At 39.9% G+C, this 8,133-nt stretch overlaps 1 pseudogene; it reads right to left on the bottom strand.

Moving 5' to 3' along the window:
• Positions 1-2,250: 2,250 nt before the first annotated feature.
• On the bottom strand, positions 2,251-7,675 carry LOC143658433 (DDB1- and CUL4-associated factor 4 pseudogene; annotated as a pseudogene).
• Between the last annotated feature and the right edge of the window lie 458 nt (positions 7,676-8,133).

Genomic DNA, 8,133 nt, shown 5'->3' with positions numbered 1-8,133 from the left:
TCTATTTGGATGGCATCAAGAACATCTCTGGCAGCTGGCAAGGCACGTGTCTGGCATCTGCTAGTCCTTTGGTTTCAGACAGGTTCCACAGGGAACATTCCTGCATCTCCAAACGTCTGTCAGTGTCAGCTCCAATATTTTTCCAAGATGGTCCCCTCTTAAAGAACTTTACTAAGGAAATTAAGACCCATCTTGAAGGGGTGAAGATACTCTCTCCATGGAAACCACCTAATCAAAACGTCCCACTCTAAACAATAAGTCTGCCTCCACAAGACTGGATTAGGAAAAAGCATATGGCTTTTCTGGCATATATAACAGTTTCAAACCAGCACACAAGGTATTCAGAAATGCATGAAAGTTTGCCCAGTAATGAAAGCAAGTTGGCAACATTGGTCCTGTAGGCCAAGTTCATCGGTGCAAGGAGTCAAGACACAGACTTTTACATCGCTCTGAAAAGTCTATACAATTGGCTGACCCTTGCACTGTTATTACTAATCAGGCACAACACAAAGTTAATATCTAAACTTACTCAATAATCCAAACACAATTCCTAATCAAAAATAATTTCAATTCATCGTGATTTTTTTAATGAGGTGGTGACAATGCCTGCTTGGAGATGTTGAATTTCTAATTTTTTAGAGTTGAGCCCATTTTGGAGGACCACCTTTCACTGTCAAATCGTCAGTTTGTTGAAAAAGGAATAGTTTTTGAAAGAGAGAGAACTTCAAAATAAAATGAAAAGCATGAAAAATTTAGATGTTGCTGTGAAATCATAAATTCAACTTGGAGCCATCTCCATTTACTCAAACAACAGGAACTTTAATTTCTTTCTAGTGTTTTTTCTTTATTAGAGAAATAAAGATTTCTCTTTATTTACCTGTGGATTTATAGAACAATCATGCATAAAATACAGGATTCCTACATACTACCCTATTATTAACACTGCATTGTTGCGGAACATTTGTTACAACTGATGAAAGCACATTTTTATAATTGTACTATTAACCATAGTCCACGATTCAACTCAAAATTTACTGTTTGTGTAATGTAGTTCTATTAATATTTTTTTAAAAATTTATTCTGTCTTTCTAGTTTTATTATTTGATGGAAAAAAGGCTCATTCAGCACTTTGTAAAAGCTTTTCACAATTACTTCTTCTAGATTACAAAAAAGTCAAAGCCAACATTCTTTGCTGGGGTCTTAAAACTTATATTCAAGTCACCATAATAGAAATATGAATGGTTATACCTAACATTCTGGGGGGTACCTCAACAAAGGCATTTAAAGACCTGTCTGTTTAATATTCACTAGCATTTAAATGCTTACGAATGATACCAAAAAGAGATTTCCAGAGATCTATTGATATTGAGTGAGCTTTATTCAGAAAGACCAAATTTAATGACTCTAAACTCCATTCTTTACATTTGCTTTGTAGAGACACAGAAATGACTGCCCCCTTCTTATTCCATCCAACTGTTTTTCTCAAGCACAGGTGCAAGACTTCCTGGGACCCAGGCACTGACTAGCCTAATACAGCCTCTCCCAGTCTCATCAGCTGGCTTTGGCTTTTGGTAAAAGAGGAGGCAACTAATTTCATTTTTGTTTTCACCAATCTTCAGTACTGGGAAAAAAAGTCTTGTTTTTGTTAAAGACAAACAAACAAACCAAACAACTAGGGGTAGGGAAGCTATTCTAAAGAATTCAACAAGAAAGAGAAATAGGCACTTTTTATGAAAAGTACTTCCAAGCTCTCTAAGCCCACAATGTAACTAAAATATTTAGATATTTTATAAAGATATTTAGGTACTGAAGTATCTCTGTATAAACATGTTCATCTTCAGCCTAGCAGCTAAGCAGATCGGATATGTGTACAATGAGTGTTCATTTAAAATGCCCTTGTTACAGGAGAGCTATTTATCCCCTTTAGTCAAATTCACATTCATCCAGTCTGCACACTATAGAATGAGTTGCAGGAGAAAAAGTAAAGGTCCTGTGGGACTGCAATGACATCTGCAATGTGGCGTCTCTCTCTCTCTCTCTCTGAGCCCAACCTACAAGTAAAATCATGACCCTCCCCCCTACATGGGACATAACATCCAAGGGTGAAAGTCTCTCTGGCAACATGGGATAGGACTCCCAGGGATAAGCCTGGCTCTGGCACCCCAGCACTCCCAGGAAGCCCCCTAACTGAGAAAAGAAGGCCGCAGTGGAGATGTCTACTTTGGAGATGGGTGCAGAGAGGTATGGTTCTCAGCAGGTGGGCATCACAGGGGAGTTCCAGATTCTTGTGTAGCAGTCTTGGCTCACTGCCACCAGGAGTCCTCCTTCCTCGTGCAAGTGCAGGACAAGTAGGTGTACTCTTTCGTGTGACCCTCATACTGCTTAGCGTACTCAGTGGCCCACAGTTCCCATAGCTTGATCTCTCCGGCCATATCTGATGCCATCAGGTATTGGTCTTGTTGGAGATCCTGTACAGAGGTCACAGCAGAGTCATGGAACAGATGGCCAGTCTTCCAGCCCTTGCTCTGATTTATTTCTTTTTATTAATTGTGAAAAATAACATATATACAAAAAAGCAATACATTTCAAAGCACACTGCAACAATTAGTTGTAGAACAGATTTCAGAGTTTGGTATGGGTTACAATTCCACAATTTTAGGTTTTTACTTCTAGCTGCTCTAAGATATTGGAGACTAAAAGAAATATCAATATGGTAATTCAGAAGTCATACTCCTTTGTTAAATCTTATCTTCTCTGTTGTATCTCCATCTCCTCCTTTGATCTTTCTTCCAATCTTTAAAGGTATCTTAACTTTTTCATGCTGGAAAGGGCTGTTGATAACATGAGACGGGGGATGGAACTAGTTGATATTCTGGAGAGACTGGCCCCTCTTAATCAGGAATTATCTGGCCTAGGAACCCATCTGGAGGTTGTAGGTTTCTTGAAAGTAATCCTAGTGCATGGAACCTTTGTAGAATCTCAGATAGAGCCTTAGGTATTGTTTAGCGTTTGAGGAATGGTTGGGGTTTGGCAAACCATGATAAATAGCAATATCTAACAGAAGCTTGCGTAACAGTAGCCTTCAAAGTAGCCTCTCAACTTTATTTAAACTTTCAGCTACTGATACCTTATTTGTTACAAATCTTTTCCCTTTTTTTGATCATGAAGGTATTGTGCATCCCATGGTGCCAGAGCCAGGCTTATCCCTGGGAGTCATATCCCATGTTGCCAGAGAGACTTTCACCCTGGATGTTATGTCCCATGTAGGGGGGAGGGTGATGATTTCACTTGTAGAGTTGGGCTCAGAGAGAGAGAGAGACGCCACATCTGAGCCACAAAAGGTCCTCTGGAAGTAACTCTTGGGCAAAACTATAGGTAGGCTAAGTTTCTCTGCTTTATAAATAAGCTACACAAGAGCAAGCCTCAAGATCAAGCTCTTAGGCTCTTGACTTGGGAGTCTCTAATGTTTGAGACAGTATCAGGGGTTTCCCCAGTGGTAAAGTTTAATAGTTGCATGTTTTTTTCTCCCATTCCTCAAGGGACTTTGCTATTATTATTATTATTATTGCACGGGCAGACACCAGGAATCAAACCCTGGTCTCCAGCATGGCAGGTGGCTGATACTTTTAAATTATCTGCTCAACATACTCTGGGATGTATCCAGGCATTACATTAAGCTATACAGGATTACAAGCCCTCATTCCCATTCTGGGCTCCTTGTGTTTGGGTTATTTAAATGATCTATCCAGACAGGTTGAGTTAGATTATGTGCTACAGAAAACTTAGGTTCTGGACAAAATAAACCTCTCTTCCTTAGGTCTCTTAGAGTAGGTGAAGTTCTAAAATACAGACACTGTCCTCCTTACCCCTGTACTCTGATTTACAACCCAATCAACTTTGTTCTTATATCTAATTGAAGCCTGATCTCTTTTTCTATTTAACAGTTGTTGTGTGTGGCAATGCCCACCTTCAGAACTGCAGAACTCAAACTCTGAGTCTTAGTTGTCACACAGGTACCCAAAGTTCCAGGGAAATCCCAGCCTCTCAAAATCTAGAAATAACAACTACCACTTCAGACTAAATATGACTGCTATAAGAGCTTACAATCTGGGCCCCAAATTTCTTATAAGTTTTTTTCTAAATGAGACTATACAATATCTGCTCTTTTGTTTCTGGCTTACTTTGCATCACATAATGTCCCACAGGTTCATTCACAACATTGCATACTTCACAATTTCATTCTTTTCTAGCAGCACAATATTCAGTCATATGTATACACCAGAGATCACCATTCTACTTCTTTGTCAGTGTATCCTTCAGCCACCTCCATCCATTGGGCATCATGTATGTCCAAAGTCAACAGTCCATGTCTGACCTTATTTGTCACTTAGTGGCATAATCATCAACACTCACAATTTTAGACAATTTTCTTTGCCTCCAAGAGAAAAATAACCAATAAACACACCCTCACCAAATAGAAAAACCTCCCTTAAACTCTTATCTCCACACACCCCCCCTCCCACTATTTACCTCTGGAGTTGCTGTGGTACTGTTGATGTTTTCCTGCTAAACATAACCCATAGCATGCAATAGAAGTTTCCGCCCATACCCTGAACTTATACACTCTTTATACAAGATTTATACTTTCAAAGTTTGTATTTGAAGTTTATACAAATAAAACACTACTATATTTATAGTGTTAATCGGTGGGGTACATGGCTCTATACAACCCCTTTAAATCATGTTCACCTTCAATATGGCAATAGTACTTATAGACCCACTAATGAATTACCTTCATTCCTGTACATTCCCTTGTATTTAAGTTCAACCTCATTAGCTAACCATTCACTCATCTCTAGCTTCCGCCATCTCTAGGTGCACCATATTCTGTATTATAAGCCTCTGAGTTTATCTTTACCATGGTCATAAAAGGGAAATCATACAGTATCTGTCCTTTTGTGTCTGTCCCACCAGCAGTGCATAAAATGTCCCATTTCTCCACATCCTCTCCAACATTTATAGTTTCCTGTTTGCTTTATACTAGCCATTCTTATATGTGTTAGGTGACATCTCAATGTAGTCTTGATCTGCATTTCCCTGATAGCTAATGAAAATGAACATCTCTTCATGTGCTTTTAGCCATCTGTATTTGATCTTTGCAAAAAATGTCTATTCATATCTTTAGCCCATTTATAATTGGGTTGTTTGTTCTTTTGTTGTTGAGTTCTATGATTTCTTTATATATATACAGGATATCAAACCTTTATCCAATATGTGATTTCCAAATATTTTCTCCCATTGAGTTGGCTGCCTCTCCTTGCCCTGATTTTTTTTAACTTTTTAAAATTTATTTATTTATTATTATTATATAGTATAACATATATACAAAGCAAAAAAATAAAAAAGCAATAATTTTCAAGGCACTCTTCAACAAGTAGTTAGAGGACAGATCCCAGAAGTTTGTCACAGGCTACCCTACGATCCTTTCAGATTTTTCCTTTTAGCTGCTCCAGAATATAGGAAGCTAGAGGGCTTAGGTATTTTTTTTATCATTGCAATTGACTTTCTTTCCTTCTTTTTTGTGTGTAAAATAAAATATATACAAAAGAGCTATAAATTTCAAAGCACAGTACCATAATTAGTTGTAGATAATTTTTCAGACTTTGACATGGGTTACATTTTCACAACTTTAGGTTTTTACTTCTAGTTCCTCTAAAATACTGGAGACTAAAAGAGATATCAATTTAATGATTCAGCATTCATATTCATTTGTTAAATTCTATCTTCTCTGTATAACTCCATCATCACCTTTGATCTTTCCATCCCTCTCTTTAGGGGTGTTTGGGTTACGGCAATTCTAAATTTTTGATATTGGAAGAGTCTGTCACTAACATGGGGTAGGAAGATGGAACTATCTGACGTTCTGGAGAGGCTGGGCTAGGTTTCAGGCCTTATCTGGACCAGGGACCCATCTGGAGGTTGTAGGCTTCTGGAAAGTTACTCTAGTGCCTGGAGCCCTTGTGGAAACTTATACACTGCCCTAGGTGCTCTTTAGGATTGGCTGGCATGGTCCTGGTTGGGGGTTGGCAGGTTATGATAGGTAGCAAGGTCTAACTGAAGCTTGAGTAAGAGCAACCTCCAGAGTAGCCTCTCGACTATATTTGAACTCTCTCTGCCACTTTATCAGGTACACTTCTTTTCCCCCTTTTGGTCAGAATGGAATTGTTGACCTTGCCCTGATTTTGATAGTGCAAATCAAGTGCAAAGTTTTCCCCAGAACGAAAGCCCTTCCACAGCACAGAGATCATAATAGTGAACTGCTGGGCCAAGACATAGCTGTTGGTACTGTAGCTGGTGTCTGGCTGGCAGTGGTGCCAGCTGAGCCCCAATCCATTAGTCTCAAAACTAAAAGAATTTAGAGACGAGAGGGCCAATAGGTATAAGTAATAAAGTTTATAAAAGAGAAGGGGAGAGAGTACATGTTTAAGAGATTAACACAGACATACCCAAAGGAGGGACATGCACTGAGTGGGTTACGTTAAGCTACCTTTATAGGAAGTTTTGTAGGTAGTAGGTTTCCATAGCAACTTTTGAGCACCAGGTGTCTTCTCTGTGCAGGTTCCCATGGTGGTCTTTTGGAGGTTTTAGGAGGAGATAGCTAGCTGGTTTGCTATCACATACATAAAAATTGTCTTTGGGTAAATGGTTAACAATCTTTATGACCCTGTGATTCCTATCACTAACCAAGAGTTTACTTTGGGCCCAGAATTTTACAAGCTTTTGTGGTTTGGAAAGGTTTCAATGGTTTGGAGAGGTTTGGTGGCTTTAGGGAAATATTTGTCCCAGGAAGTTTGCAGCTCTGTATTCGTTCCTTTGGCATGAAATGAGAAATAAGGGACTAGCAGAAATCACATCCTATTCTATCCTGCCTCAGTCCCAAATGACTGCCAGCGTCCTGTTCCCATGTCAGTCACCGGGAGCCACTGAGACAATCCTATACTGAAGCAGTTATTTGCCTGGATATTCAGGGACCATGTACGGGACCAGGCATCTGGGATGTGGAAACTGCAGTGCATGTCAGGCCATTCTCCCCCTGGATTACTACTAACGAACAGGAATCCTGGGAGGAGAGTGGCAAAGCCTGGAATGTCTGTGATTCCCATGAGTCACAACAGAATGTGGGAATTCAAGTGATTCAGTGAGGCGCAGCACACAGAATTCACCTTCTGGTTAGTGAAGTAGAGGTTTCCATTCATTTTCACGGTGAGTGCCACAGTCTGAAAACCACCCAGGTGGATGATACCATGCTTAGAGCCTCCGACTTTTACATCATTCACTATGAAGTCTGCCCCTGATGGGATCTGCCAGAACGAGATTAAATTGGTCACTTGCCAAAGCAGAGGGATCTGCGCTCTGAGGTTGGACATTTTTCCTCTGCATGCAGCTTATGGGTTAGATGGCAGTAACTGGTGTCATTGAGAAAACCCAGCTGTCCTTTATGTAGCAAGGAAGACGCATTAAATCCCATCCTGGCTATTTTCTTTTCCTGCTTGTCCTGCTCTAGCAGCTATACTCTTTGCACTCCATCTCTTACTGTGGATGCTCTCCTTCTTGGGGTGGGGGTGGGGGGTTTACAGCTGTTATGCCAGGGGAGCAAGCAGAAGTAGTGTTTCATTTCAAGGTCAAAGCCATATTACTGGGCAAAGGCCATGGATTCTTTTGCCTGATGTGCTCAATAACCAAGTCCTGAAGATACCAGGTTTCAAAGAGAGAAGAGCTTATTATTAGGCACGTGAAGAGCAGATGGCCCTGAGTTTAGGGGGTTCAAGGTTTTCAAGAATTTTAGCAAAGAGAGTGAGATCATTTCAAATAGCAAGTTCAAAACAGAAAAGGAGACAGTGTAATCATTACCATTTCAATAGGAGAACATAAGGCGAAAGGAGCAGAGGCAGAGCTATCGCTGCAGTACTAAAGGTATAAGCCAAAAGGCAGAAGATAACTTGTCTTTCAATAGCAGAATTTAGCTGATATGATTTACAAATATCTGGGGCTGAGGCTAGTCAGTAGCTGACTTCATTAGCATTAGGGCATTTGCCCTACAAGAAAATAACCAGATAAAAGGCATAACAACTC

The sequence above is a fragment of the Tamandua tetradactyla genome, chromosome 16 (genome assembly GCF_023851605.1).
Source record: "Tamandua tetradactyla isolate mTamTet1 chromosome 16, mTamTet1.pri, whole genome shotgun sequence".
NCBI lineage: Eukaryota > Metazoa > Chordata > Mammalia > Pilosa > Myrmecophagidae > Tamandua > Tamandua tetradactyla.
The sequence above is the reverse complement of the archived record's forward strand: the minus strand, read 5'-3'. Positions and strand labels throughout refer to the sequence as shown.